Genomic DNA, 14,896 nt, shown 5'->3' on the forward strand with positions numbered 1-14,896 from the left:
AGATGGCGCAGGTGGAATCTCAGTCTTATTCAACCTTCAGGGCTTTAAATGAGGAATCCTTGAGGATTGCTAAGGCTGACTTGACAGAAAGGTGATTTAGATTTGGAAGAAAGATGTCTTTGAGGACCAAGAAGTTTATTCATCTGGAAGGGTGCCTGCTTTGCCATACATGCAATCTGGATTCTGGGCCAGTCTGCGCCACACTGGAGGTAAGTTCATTGTGCCATGATATCTCTCTCTTTATCTCTCTTTTTCTCTCTTTCTATTTGAAAAGGTCAGCCTGGAGCCCAGATGATAATTAAAGAAAGAAGAAAAGTAGGAAGGGAAGGAGGAAGGAAGGATGGAAAGGAGGGAAGGAGAGAGAGAGGGAGAGAGAGAAAGAAAGTGAAAGATGTAATTTATCCTGACAGCTATAAAATTCTCTCCAAATTTAACAGATCAGGTTCAGCTTCTTTCTCTTGTCTGTCTCAGACTTAAAGGGCAAATGTGTTGTTTTTGAGAACATTCTGAACCTTGACTAGTTCCCCAAAGCCTCAACTATGCAAATGGATGTAAGTATTTGCATTTCCTTTCTTACTCTGTCCCATTCTAAAAAATGTGAAGTCATAGTGAACGTCTCAGCATTCTAAATGATGTTGTCATTGTCTGTGTAAGGATTAGTATTTTATGGTTCTCCAGACTATAATTCCCTTGCTTCTTCTACTCTAGAGATCCTAATTCATACTTCTGGTAGTGCTAATTGCTCCTTCCAAGGGAGATTTCAAGGGTTTCTGTTCAACAGATTAATGCCTATGAAGTGATAAAGACTATTCCATCAATGACACCAATAACATCACAAAGGTTGTGGCAGTGGGACTGGAAATAGTAGGGACAGCTTTGAAGAATTTGGATGTTAAAAGGAAATTTAATGGTACCCCACTAAAAATGTTGCCATTAAATGTTAAAGGTATCACATCACCATATTTTATTTATTTATTTATTTAAGAAAGGAGACATTAACAGAACTGTAGGATAGGAGGGGTAAAACTCCACACAATTCCCACCACCCAGTCTCCATATTTCATCCCCTCCCCTGATAGCTTTCCCATTCTCTATCCCTCTGGGAGTATGGACTCAGGGTCATTGTGGGTTGCAGAAGGTGGAAGGTCTGGCTTGTGTAATTGCTTCCTGCTGAACATGGGTGTTGACTGGTCGATCCATACTCCCAGTCTGCCTCTCTCTTTCCCTAGTAGGGTGGGGCTCTGGGGAAGAGGAGCTCCAGAACACATTGGTGGGGTCGTCAGTCTAGGAAAGTCTGGTCGCCATCATGCTGGCATCTGGAACCTGGTGGCTGAAAAGAGAGTTAACATACAAAGCCAAACAAATTGTTGAACAATCATGGATCTAAAGGCTAGAATAGTGCAGATGAAGTGTTGGGGGGGGGTACTCTCTGCAGACTTTTGTGTACTTTTGCTTTCAGGTATATAGTTTTCCCTGGTTTATGGAAATGTGTGAACATATGTTCTATCTCAGGGGACCTATTCTATATCTAGGTTTGGGGACTTTATTGCATCACCATATTAGGCTTTCAAAAGGTTCAGGGTCCCAGACACATGAGCCATGTATTCTCAAGCACAAGCAGTGGTCTGTAAGCTGGCAATTCAGTAAATGAGATGGTGCTGAGTGGGTGGAGTCGGCTTATGAGTCACTTTATTACTATGTTCCTCTGTAGACTTGCTACCCTACCCATTCTGCAAGGGTCTATTCATACAAGGTATCAAATGTAATCAAATTCAAGGAAACAAAAAGTATAATGGTCACAGCCAGTGACTGAGAAAGAGGAAGTAAGGAGTTGTTAGAATGGGTGTAGCACTTCAGTTTTGCAGATGAAAACATTTTGGTGACCAGCTGCCCAGCAATGTGAAAGCACTAATACACTGAACTGTGCACACTCAGAAATGGGTAGATTAGTGATTATAGCTATGTGTTAACAACTATAATCTAAGCCATTAATCTCCCAATAAACTGGAAAATAAATAAATAGAGATAAATTAAATTTAAAAAATAAGAAATTGCTTTAGTAAACTTCAGGTTGTATTTTTAACCACAATAAAAGTTTAAAAACTATAAGCAGTGAGATGAAATTTTAAAATGTGGAAGACCAAATAGTGGGGGAAGGGAAGACAACTGTCAGAAACAAACAAAATGAAGACTACTAGTGTGAAGATTTTTCTGAAACCAACTTTCCTTTTGGTTGCCTGGTGAAGACTTTTAGGAATATCTACATGAAAAGGATTACTTGGAGTGTTGCCCCAAAAGTAATGAGTTATCAAGCTAGACTATATTGAAAGCCAGCCAGCATATAACAATTACAATTGGTCTTCCACATTAGGATCATCATGGAGTTAGTGAAAGATTAAGCCTGTGGACCAGAGCCTCTGGTGTTACAGTCTTTTTGCGTAACCACTGTGCTAGCTCACCAGGCCCAGTAGAGCTTTTTTCAGTGGTACCTTCAGCTTGGCTCACTACACCCCCACCCCCAGCACTCAACCCCCAAACTAAATGTGTGTGTGTGTAGTTTGTGTTTGATTTGTTTGGGATATACAAGTCCTTAATAGTCACTTGTGAACATCCCCCACCTCCACTATCTCCTAAATAATGACAAAAGATCCTACACATTGTTTGACTATTCTGACAAAGTGCCACAAATCAAGACAGAGTCTGAAGCTGTTGCTGTTGTCATTTGAGAAGAGCCTAGAAGCTCAAACTCCACCTCTATGTTTGGCCAAGATTGAAACAGATGAGCTCATCATCTTTTCTCTGTCAACTTCCTAATCTTTTAAGTTTCTTGAGGAATGGTTGCTTACATGCTGCTTTTTGCTTATTTTTGAGAGAAGGTGCTTTCTTTTTTTAATGGCATCTAACATTTTATTTCCCTTATGGCTTGAAAACTTACTGTGATCTGTGATCCACATTTCCTCATGATTATATCTCTTTTTTTTTTTTCACACCCAACACCTCCCTGCCTCTCATAAAAAAAAGGGCATTGTTTTTTTTTTTTATTACATGTTGCTCTTCTAAATAGTCACTTCCTTTCATCTTCATTATCAAGGAAGATGCAATTGACTGTCAAAGGACTTTACATGCCAATATCTACCTGGAGAAGTAGTTGTCTAAAGAGAGTTCTTTAGAAGTGTCTGTGTGTGGGAGGACAGAATAGCTCACTTGGATAGTGCACTGCTTTGCCATGTGCATAACCCAGGTTTGATCCCAACACCCACAGCACTAAAGGAAGCTTTGGTTCTGTGTTCTCTTTAACTCTTTCTTTCTGCTTCTCTGTCTCAATTTTTTTGAAAAAATTCAAAGGACAGTGTTTTCTTGTTTGTTTTGGTAATAGTTTCACTGCTCCAGGATTCCCCGCCCCCCCAAGATAGAAAGGGTGAGACAGAGAGATAGATTTACAGGAAGAGATAGCACAAGATCAAAGCTTCCCCCAGTGCTGTGGAGGTTGGAAGCTCCAACTGGGTCACACATGTGACAAAACAGGACCACTCACAGATGGGCTGGTTGATGCCTTGTCTGCAACCAGTAGAAGAAACTATCTTAGTAAATAAAAGTATGTGTTGGGGTCAAAGAGATCATGTCCATGCATGACCCAGGTTCAAGTCCCCAAATAACACGTGCAAGTGCCACAGTCTAAGGAAAGTTCTGATGCTCTCATGTTTCTTCTCCCTCTGAAAAAAAAAAGTCAACTGGAGTGGTGAAACCATGCATGCATTAAGCCCCCAATTATGTAGATAAATAAATATAGATGTTGGGGTCAGGTGGTGGTACACTGGGTTAAGCACACAAAGTACAAACCACAAGAACCTGCACAAGGATCCTGATTTGAGCCCCCTGCAGGGGGGGTTGCTTCATAAGCACTAAAGCAGGTCTACAAGTATCTTTCTCTTCCCCTATCTAAAACCCCCCTTTTTCTCTTTCCTGTCTAATAAAACAGGAAAAATGGCCACCAGGAGCAGTGGATTCATAGTGCAGGCACCAAGCCCCAGAGATAACCCTGGAAGCAAAAATAAACAAACAAACAAATAAATATAGATTTCTATCGTGAGTGTGGTTGACAGGAGATGTGGTCAAAAGTTGGGATTCAGTCATCTCTGGCCAACATAAATGCAATAGTTTTTGTTCCTCTCCTGACTGCTCATCTAAAGCACTCTACATACTAACCAAAGTTGGTCCTTTTGATTAACACCATGACATCCTACCTTCTAGAAACATGATTGATATCCCACTGCTTATACCAACATCTTTTAAGATTAGCCTTTCCCGGTTAATCACAGTAACACCCAATAACTTTTACTTCATTCAGGCCCAGAAGTTGAGCTGGCCTAGATCAAGTCAGGAAATATATCAGTTGTCTCATCCCTCCAGATTTGCAGTCTAGAGTTAATTGTGGCTGCCCACAGACCTGGTCCGCACTGCCTGGCCTATGCCCTGGGTGCCAATTTAAGTCATAACCACTTTTTATCACTTTTTTCCACTTTCTTTTTCTCCACACCCTCAGATATACTGACTCATGGGTAAGTACTAACCTCTGGCACAGGCTACCTGGATGCTTTCATAATTATACTCTAATCATAACCTGATTAAATAAGCTTTTGGGAATATAAGATTTGTTAGGAACCTTGCTTTTAACCCAGACAGGATCCTGCCCACTTATGAGCAGATTAGGGGTTATAGAAAACTTCTACTACTGGTTTATGAAGTTCATCCCTACCCTAATGTTGGAACAGCATGCTCACTGTGTGAGACTGCCACATTCTTTGGACATTGCATAGAACCACTACTCACTCAGTCAACAAATGTTCATCTTATTTGGTTCAGATGCCTTCCTCCTTCCAACAGATCCTCACATCCCATTCTTGAGTAATCAAATATAAATATCATTTATTGAGCACTTGCTATGTATCAGACCCTTGAATATACGCACATTAATTTACTCCCCCTTCACACACAACCCAATTCAAGACTGTATGGGTACCCCATAAAGCCAATTATTATTTCTATTTTACTCAAGATCAAATCAAGACTTAAGAAGCGGTTCATCCTTTTTGCTAAAAATCATAAACTAGTAGTAAAATGTTGGTCATAGATATATTTGTTCACCAAAGATTTAGTTTTTAATTGTGGCTATTAAATATATCATAAAACTCATTCTCAGAAGGCATCAGCACGTTCAGAATGGTATGGCAGTAGGCCAAATTCATAATATCTATAGAAAATTGGAATGTCTGGCAACTAGGTTGCTGCAAGGCCAAAATCACAGAGCTGAGAAGTGTCTAAACCTGGAGTGAAAGTGCATCAACTGGCCTCTGTCTTCAGTCTCCTATCATAGTACTTTTCAGACCTTACTATCCATCAGACCTACCTGGAGATTGCTCAGCTCCTCTCCAGAGCTTCTAATTCCATAGATCATAGTAGGGCAGGAGAATTTGCCTCATTCCAACCTCAGTGTTACTTGCCATTCCTCAGCACATTTGTGCTACTGTTTTCTTTTAATATTCAATCCACCAGCCCACTTCTTTTATCCCCATGCTTTCTGTTGGCCTCTGAGTATGCAACTCAGACATTATGTTACACTAATACCACTCAAGGCCCTCTCCTCTATTATTAAATCCCCACATGAATCTTAACGCTAACCAGAATTTATTATACAGCCTTCTTCTTTCAACTCTTTTAAAAATATAAGATATGACTTATTTATTCAAGTTCACAAAGGCAGTAGGAGACTTAATAAAAAGTACCAAAGAAGGAATGTTGCAATAGTCCCCGCCTCTCCTAAACTAGAAGGGACCAGCAAAAAAAAGGTATCACAAGTGTATGAAAGATAACACACTCTACTAACACAATCCTCTAACAGCTCAGATTTTAAAGCCATAAAATTTACCCAGGAGAAACCACTTCATCTAACCTGTTCTTCCAGGTGCACCTTCTTCCTAACTTCAGCAAGTTTCTGTGGTTATAAAACGTCACTCTAATGATTCTGGGAGAAATATATCCAGACAGTTATGCAGGTAACATTGTTTATCAATTTTTTTAAAAAAAACTGTACACTAGATGTTCACTGTGTTTGAAATGCCTTGCTATAATCTTCAGAGCCTATCTCTGGTACCACTTATTCAAAATGTCTTTCTTGACTAGCCAAGACAGAAATAATCCCTTCTCTCTGAATTTATATTATGGCTATTTCCCACACTTCCTTGAAATATAAAATAAACCAAACTGGCTTAAGAATTTCAATTTGCTGATATGTTATTTAGGGTGTGTGTGTGTGTGTGTGTGTGTGTGTGTGTGTGTGTGTGTGATCTTGATAGAGAGTGACTTTTCTTCTTTCTGTATCCTGGACTTTTGGCAGAAAGGTTTGGAATTCTTTTTATTATTCTGTTCACCAAAAGTTGATGTGATGAAGGGATGGGCTTATCCATCACCACCAACAAGCACCAACAAGCACTGCCAGCAGGATATCTAAGACTTCAACTCAATTCTGGCACTATCTGCCTGGAGACATAGTCAGACTCCCCACTGCCCCCATCACATTTTGGATTTTAGATGCCAATCTAACAGACCGGTTATAAATTAGAGGTTCCAACAGAGTATTTCTTGAGTTTATTAGAGTAGCTCACAAAATTTAAGGCAACATTTCATTTACTGGGTTACCATTGACTTATGAAAGAATATGTCTCAGGAGCACACCAATGGAAGAATAACTCAGGGTAAAATAAAGAAAAGGCACCATTCTTCTCAAATCTCCATCTCTTCACAACCTTTGTTGCTCTTTGAATTTTCTTATTTTGGGATTTTGAGGAAGATTATTTACATAAATATGATTGGTTAAATCATTGGCCATAGGCACCCTGAAGGCAGAAATAAGTAGGTTGATTTTTCTAGCAACAAGCTTCCAGTTTTAGGGGTTTTCCAAGAGTCTCATAATTAACATATCAGAAGACACCTATATTAGTCTCTACAGTTAAGAAATAACAAGTGTTGGGGGATTCCGGAAGATGGCAGAATGAGAAGCTGCTAGTGGCTTGAGCTCTGACCACATCTACTGGAAACACTAATTAAATAATAAATAAATAAATAAATAACTCTTTCCTTTCACTGCTCTTTTATTACTGCTATTTTTTTTATCTTTTTCTTTTTTTCTCTCTCTCTTTTCTTCTTTTTCTCATTCTTGTCATCTTTTATTCCTTCCTCCTTCAGGTTTCTGAATTCACTGATACACGTTTGGGAATTATTTTGGGGAAGAAACCTGACTCAGAGTGGACTATCTCTGCTCTACTTCCCTTTCTCCTTTAGCTACCCCTAGAATATACAGTGGATAGTAGATTTGCATAACTGTCTATTCCTGCTATTCTTGTCTAGTCCTGAGGTTTTTTTGGGTTTTTTTTTGTGTTTTTTTTTTCTTTCTTAACAATCAGCTGCCTCTGCTCAGGAGGCTTGAGGCAATCTGGGACAGGGGTTTTTTACCCTGCTCTATTTTATTATTAATATTATATAAAGGTTTATATCTTCCCCCCCCCTTCCTTTAGGTTGACCAGAATTAACTCTTAGGGTATCCTTCAATGCTAGGGGACTGGCATCTTATCCATTGCGAGAGGAACTTGTCTCATTACTGCTACCTCCTCTACAGACTCTCCCCTTCTCCCTCCTCCAAGCTAATTAAAAAAATAAAATAAACCAAGTAGATCAGAAGAAACCAATAGCACAGCTATATACAAGATATTGGGTACTGTACAGCAAACCCTAACAAAAGGACTTTTCAAAGTTAACCCAATTACCAAATAATGTGACGATAACATTAACTATCCATTGTCTTTTTGAACCCTAAGACAGCAGGAACCTCACATCTCCACTATAGAGCCTCTACTTCCCCCAGTCCTGGAACCATTGGATAGGGCCCACTTTCCCGTATGCCTCTCCTAATCCATATCAAATAATATTGCATCCACTGATCACGACGTAACCAACACAACGATTGCCACCTCAGTCGTTGCTTCACTTCAGACTGTGTCCAGAGACTTCACGTGTGGAATGACAACCCTTCAGCTTCATTACTCAGGTGAGACCTTTCTTTTCATAGTATACTCTAATTCCATCTCAGGTGGTTCACTTTCTAACAAAGTCCCAAAACCTAGATATACACCAGTTTCTGTGAGAGAGAGCATATGTTTACACGTATCTGTAAACTACAGCAAAATATATACCTGAAAGCAGAAGTACACTAGAGTTTGCAGTGAGTACCCCCCTAACACTTCCTCTCCACTATTCCAAGCTTTGGGTCCATGATTGCTCAACAATTTGTTTGGCTTTGTATGTTAACTCTCTTTTCAGTCACCAGGTTCCAGATGTCATCAGGATGCCGGCCAGGCTTCCCTGGACTGAAGGCCCCACCAATGTGTCCTGGAGCTCCGCTTCCCCAGAGACACACCCTACTAGGGAAAGAGAGAGGCAGACTGGGAGTATGGACCGACCAGTCAACGCCCATGTTCAGTGGGGAAGCAATTACAGAAGCCAGACCTTCTACCTTCTGCAACCCATAGTGACCCTGGGTCCATGCTCCCAGTGGGATAGAGAATGGGAAAGCTATCAGGGGAGGGGGTGTGATATGGAGACTGGGTGGTGGGAATTGTGTGGAATTGTACCCCTCCTAACCTATGGTTTTTTTAATTAATCCTTTCTTAAATAAAAAATTTTAAAAAATAAATAAATAAATAAATAAAAAATAAATTAATCAATTAAAAAACTCTCCTTTCACTGCTCTTTTATTACAGCTCTTTTTCTTATCTTTTTTCTTTTCTCTCTCTTGTTTCTCTTTTTTTTTATCTTGTCTTCCATTTCTTCATTCCTTCTACTTTGTCTTTCTGAATTCACTGATATTCATTTGTGAATTATTTTGGGGAAGAAATCTGACTCAGAGTGGAATCTCTTTGTGTGTATCTCTGCTCTACTTTCCTTTCTCCTCTTGCTACCTCTAGAATATACAGTGGATAGTAGATTTGCATAATTGTCTATTCTTTCTATCCCTTCTTTCCTTTCTCTTTCTTCTTCACTTGGACTTGGTTGCTATTTTTTCAAGGACTGGAGACATTGTTTGGCTAACTGGTGTCGGGAGCCATAATGACACTGCACATCACGTCCCTAAGATGGCTCTGGCCACGTGGTGGCTAAACCAGTAAAGTGGTAAACAACTTTGCGGAAGTTGGACGATCCAACTTCACAGACTGCGTGCTGTACACTTGAACTGTTTTATGATTGGTAGAAGGCTGCATGATCTATGAATGCTGTATGCTTGCTTAATGCCCATTGGCTGACTATGTAACAGTGAAAGGTACTTAAGGTGGCCATAAGAAGAAAATAAAGGAAATTGAGGAAGAAGACCCTGGTGTCCGTGTCGTTGTTGCTGGCCGACAGCAACAAGTGGTGCCGAAACCCGGGAATCTCAAAACGGTCCGTGAGTAAACCGAAAGCTAGTCAAACAGACTAGGGAACTGTGAGAAGTGCAGGATTACAGGTTAAGCTGCTCTGAAGCAGGGAGTCACCATGGGAGGCTTTCAGTCAAGCCAGAGCATGGAGGGAACTATTAAGAAATTACTGAAGTGTAGTGGGACCCCCGTTAAGACGGGGACCATTAGGACTTTCATGTCCAGGGTAGAAGAGGTCACTCCATGGTTTCTGGAAGAGGGACTTCTTACCGTCCCTCAATGGGAGCACCTTGGAGAAGTTTTCAGAAAGATAGAGGACAAGGAGTCATTGAACGTGCTCATCTCACCTTAAAAAAATTGCTTATATAAACAAAAGGGGGGTATAGGGGAGACGTTTCGCTCCCCCAAAGAGAAGCTGCATATTGTTCTCTTTACTCTTAATTTTCTATCCTTGGATGAGCACTCGGCACTCCACCACCGACCCTGGCCCTAAAGAAATGGTCATGTGGAAAGATCCTTTAACAGTCCACTGGGCCGGCCCGGACCCAGTTCTCAGATGGGTGCGAGGCTCTGTCTGTGTTTTTCCACAGAATCAGCAGATGCCTGTGTAGATCCCGGAAAGGCTGACCCATGCTGTGACGCATAAAGATGATTCCCCCGCGTGCCCTGCTGATCATGATGATGGTGATGACGACGGCCAGGGCACAAACACAAACCCTGTGGAGTCTGGCCCGTGCGTGGCCATCCCCCTGCCATTGACCAATGAGTCCAAAATCCTGCCAGCCTTCCTGTCCACAAATGCCTCCACGGGACTTCCTACAGTGCCTTTCGACCTGGCGACAGGATACTTCAATACCACGGACTTTCTACTCCAAGGGACTATCTGCTTTCAAGCCCCCGGGGTCTCGGCAGACTCTGTCGGACCCTGCGTGATGCTTTTGAATCAGACCCTGGGACATTTCTCCAATAGCTCCAGGTGCTCCTGGGCAGTCACAATGACTTCTGCCACTGTCCCATGGGTCTGCCCTCGTCGGGTGTGCAACTCCAACTTGCAGATTCCCGACCTTTAGCAACAGCTCTTTTGGCAGATATAACTACTCCTTTGGCAACCCCACACAGGGTGCCCCAGTCAACCCTTGGCAAGTGTGGCTGTTCTGCACCTCGGGCAGGGGTTGCTCGGACATTTCCCCTTTCTCCTTTGTGCGGGGGCTACGTGGAAAAACTGCACCTATTCTTATACTCCGGGAGAGACGTTTGAAACTAATGTTTCTCCTTCTGAATGCAATGCTACATTGAACTTCCCCCCTACACCTGCATGTGTACAGCCCCGGTTCATGTTCATTGTTCATGCTTTGGTTAATACCACTCGGCTGCCTTGTAAGTCAGGGAGATGTAACCTGACACAATGTTGGAATGGTATGGGCACAGCTGTAGTGGCCAGGGTACCCAGTTATCTCCCTGTACCCACTAAGATAGAGGAAGGAGAGTTAGAGATTTTGCTCTGCCCCAGGCGAGATTTTGGCATCACAGCAGCAATTGTTGCTGCCATTGCCGTATCTGCCACTGCCGCCGTGGCGACAGGCATTTCCCTAGCTACCAGCAAACCTACTGCAGAAGTTCTAAATAATCTCACCGCATCCACGGCTGAGGCCTTACAAACCAATCTAGCTGTTGTTCAACACCTCAGAGCAGGTATCATAATTGTGAACCAAAGGGTAGACCTTCTCCAAGAGTCAGTTGAGCAAATAGAGGGTACGCTGGCTGCTCATTGCGTGCAGAGCATGCCTGGAGTGTGTGTCACTAGTACGGCATGGGTCAGTAACAGTCTGGCAGCTACTCACTCCAGGCGATTATCCCTGATGCTCAATGGCACCTGGTCCGCTGAGTTTGACACGCTGACCAAGACCATGAGACGCCAAATTTTCTCCATTAATACCACCAAAGTGCAGATTGCCACGGCAAAAGAGTTTGCCACTTATGAGCTCTCAGCAGTTTCCCACCTAAAAGAATGAGCTGGAGTAGGGGTCCTCGGGACAGCGCTTGTGGGTGCCATCATCCTGGGCCTTTACTGTCTGTGTTGTATCAGAGCACAGGCTCAAGTCGAATGACAAATTATGGTCCAGGCCATGTTGGCTATCCAAGGTGGAGAGACCCCTCAAATCTGGCTAAGCATGCTGGACCAGTAGCCAAAGATGGGTAAGTTCCCTGGGGTTCCTATACCAACCTAAGACAGGCGGCATGCCAAGCTGCCCGGTCACTGAAGACGGGTAAGGGTACGAACAGTCTGGGACAACCTAAGACAGGCATGGTCCCTTGCTCATTTTATTATATATAAATGGGGGAGCTGTCGGGAGCCATAATGACACTGCACGTCACGCCCCTAAGATGGCGCCAGCCACATGGTGGCTAAACCAGTAAAGTGGTAAACAACTTTGCGGAAGTTGGACAATCCAACTTCACAGACTGCGTGCTGTACACGTGAACTGTTTTATAATTGGTAGAAGGCTGCATCATCTATGAATGCTTGCTTAATGTCCATTGGCTGACTATGTAACAGTGAAAGGTACTTAAGGTGGCCATAAGAAGGAAATAAAGGAAATTGAGGAAGAAGACTCTGGTGTCTGTGTCATTGCTGCGGGCAATTAATTAAGAATGTCTTATTAATGAAAGCATTATGAAAATCCTCTTATCAGGTTTTCACTTTTCTTATTTCTTTTAACCTCAAGAAATAGGTGTTATTTATGACTGTTGATGATACTTGTGTTTTAGATCATCTTTAATATTTGTAATACTATAAATTATTTTTTACTTAGTGTCTAAGTAGACGCTAACAATGATATTTTATATATTGACTGCAGATTATTTGCTTGACATTGGTAATTTTTTAAATTTTTGTTTTATTTTTAATTTTTATTTATTTAGTTATTACCAAATAGAAACAGAGAGAAATTGAGAAAGGAAGGGGAGATAGGGAAACAAGCAGACACCTGCAGCCCTACTTCACCACTTGTGAAGCTTTCCCTCTGCAAGTGGGGACCAGGGGCTTGAACCTGAGTCCTTGCACACTGTCATGTGTGGGCTTAACCAGGTGTGCTACCGCCTGGCTCCAACATTTGTAATTTTATGTGATTCTAGTTCACTGTATAATAAGAAAAAATCATACACATTCTTTTCAGAGTGAGACTTTACTGATGCTTTAAAACAGCACTTAAAGGGCTGGTTTCACTTTGAAAGTTGTGGCTTCCCCTTGGGTATGACCTGGAAGGAAGACTTGTAGAAAGAGAACAATTCTGGTATAAAGCAAATGAATTTTGAAGTGGAACTTTGGGAGCTCTACATCCCCTTCAGTAAGAAGGGGTTTAAGTGAGTACATGAAAAGTGGTTTGGGTGGGGATGTAAGTAACTTCCATAGAAGTAAATGGAGTCCAGGGACAAGTTGACCTGTGATTGGGGTGATCAACCAATTTTAGAACACAGACATCTAATATTATACTATAAGTTGTTTTCTTCTTTGGATTGAGAACCCCTCAAAGTTTGTCAACTCTTTCTCCAAGTATCAGCAACAAATTATAAATGGAAATGGTGAAAACCCCTAGCAAGCTGTATCTCCAATAGCTATTTCAGCCCCTTATCTGATCCACACCCTTTTATCTTTTCCCTCTTTATTCTCTGATCCTCTTCTTACCTATTCCATTTTTATCCTTTCTGGCTCCATGGAATTGCCTGGTGGCAACTTAGCACCTATTATAGAACAGTCTGTCTTTCCATCTGCAATAATGTAATCTTCACAAAATGTAATATTGTATGTATAGCAACTCCCTTTACTTTTTTCTTTTCTCTTGTTTGTGCTCAGGCTCTAGCCAAGTAGAATTATATCCTGTGTTTCAGTTTTTGGCTTGGAATCTGGGAACAGCCTCCAAGTTAAATTCATTTGGAAAGAGAATCATTTCCAGAGCTATATACTTTACACTTCCAGTGTAGCACGATGTAATACTCCCCTACTGGCTGCAATCCTTTGGTAGGTCTTGTGATAACGTGATCATCTAAAATGATTCTTGAATTAGCTATTAAAATCTAGCATTTTGATGCTCTCATTCCTCTCCCCATTTGGTCTTTGTAGTTGGTTGTTTTTAACCTGTTGGCTCTTCCAGGGCTGATGCTGAGTCCTTTCCTCTGTGAAATCCTCCAGCTGTTGAATGCTAAGAAGTGTCAAGGTTACAGGACCATATACAGACACAAAAGAGACACAGAGAAGGAATTATTCATATTTTGTATATTAATTATACTTATAATAATTGTAAGAGTTATAATTGTAGGAGTTTAGCTATTCCCACCCATCCACCACCACAACATTGTATTCAAGTAAGGATGCTTTACTCATTATGCACTGATGTCATCCTTGCAAATAGAATCTTTCTGAATGTAAGATGAAGTTCAATACATTTCATCACATCAGTATCAAGTCCTACTATGGTCTCTCTTGCAAGATCCCACTTCTCAGAATTTTATTTATTTATTTATTTATTTACTTACTTATTTATTGCTGGGCTCTGTTTTATATATCTCAATAATTTTATCAGCAACCTCCTGATTACAATTCTGCATGCTGCCCTGATTTTCAGTTCTGTTTCCTTAAATGTAGTTCAGACACATACCTAAGTCCCCAAACAACAAGCCAGAGTAAATATCCTGTAACTGGTAATTCACTTTAAAAAATCAATTTTTATATAAAGGGCAATCCCCCCCCAAGACCTTCATTTGAATGAGATCTGAATATTTGCTCTCAGACTTTGATGGCATCGCCTTGATAACATTAGTACATTGCCTTGGCAGCTCTCTATTGCTGACACTTTGGCCTGTTATTCCTTTGAGATTTTCAGTAACAGAAGCTGTCACTACCAGGCAGATGGAAGATTTGTAAAGTGTTTCTATTTGGTGGGGGCAAGGGTGAAAAATACAGGTAGCAGTGTTTCACGTATCGAATTAAGTTTCCTGGTTTCAAGTATAATGTTTAGGCTTACTATTGCTTTTATGTAAGTTATCTAATACAGGGGTGCTTCAAATGATTTATGAGCTTTAATGTACTGCTAATGAAGAACTAGAAAGTGTGTTATCTGTTGTTAATAATTAGTTTTCTTCCAATAACAAAGAAGCATCCATTATACAACAGATGATGATGTGCAGAGCTCTGTGAAAATTAAAAAACAGAATTCCTCCCTTTTTTTTAGAATATTACTAAGAATTTAAGATTTTAACAGCAGAACATTACAACAAAATGTGTATGTGTGCGTGAGTGGGTATATGTAGGCAGTGATATAGCTCACCAGGTACAACATTTATCTCACGACACACTTAGCTTATATTTGAGTCCCAGCACCAGTATAGTAGAACACTAGGGAAAGATCCAGTACTGTGATATCTCTGTCTCTTTG

The 14,896-nt window shown here is 41.1% G+C and overlaps 1 long non-coding RNA gene across 1 annotated transcript; it reads left to right on the forward strand.

Annotated features, from left to right (window-relative positions):
* Positions 1 to 185: 185 nt before the first annotated feature.
* On the forward strand, positions 186 to 8,991 carry LOC132538690 (uncharacterized). Its single transcript, XR_009550044.1, has 3 exons — positions 186 to 209; positions 5,963 to 6,053; positions 7,872 to 8,991. It is a non-coding gene; the product is annotated as an uncharacterized LOC132538690 (long non-coding RNA).
* The last annotated feature ends 5,905 nt before the right edge of the window (positions 8,992 to 14,896 follow it).

This window comes from Erinaceus europaeus, chromosome 5 (genome assembly GCF_950295315.1).
Source record: "Erinaceus europaeus chromosome 5, mEriEur2.1, whole genome shotgun sequence".
Classification (NCBI taxonomy): domain Eukaryota; kingdom Metazoa; phylum Chordata; class Mammalia; order Eulipotyphla; family Erinaceidae; genus Erinaceus; species Erinaceus europaeus.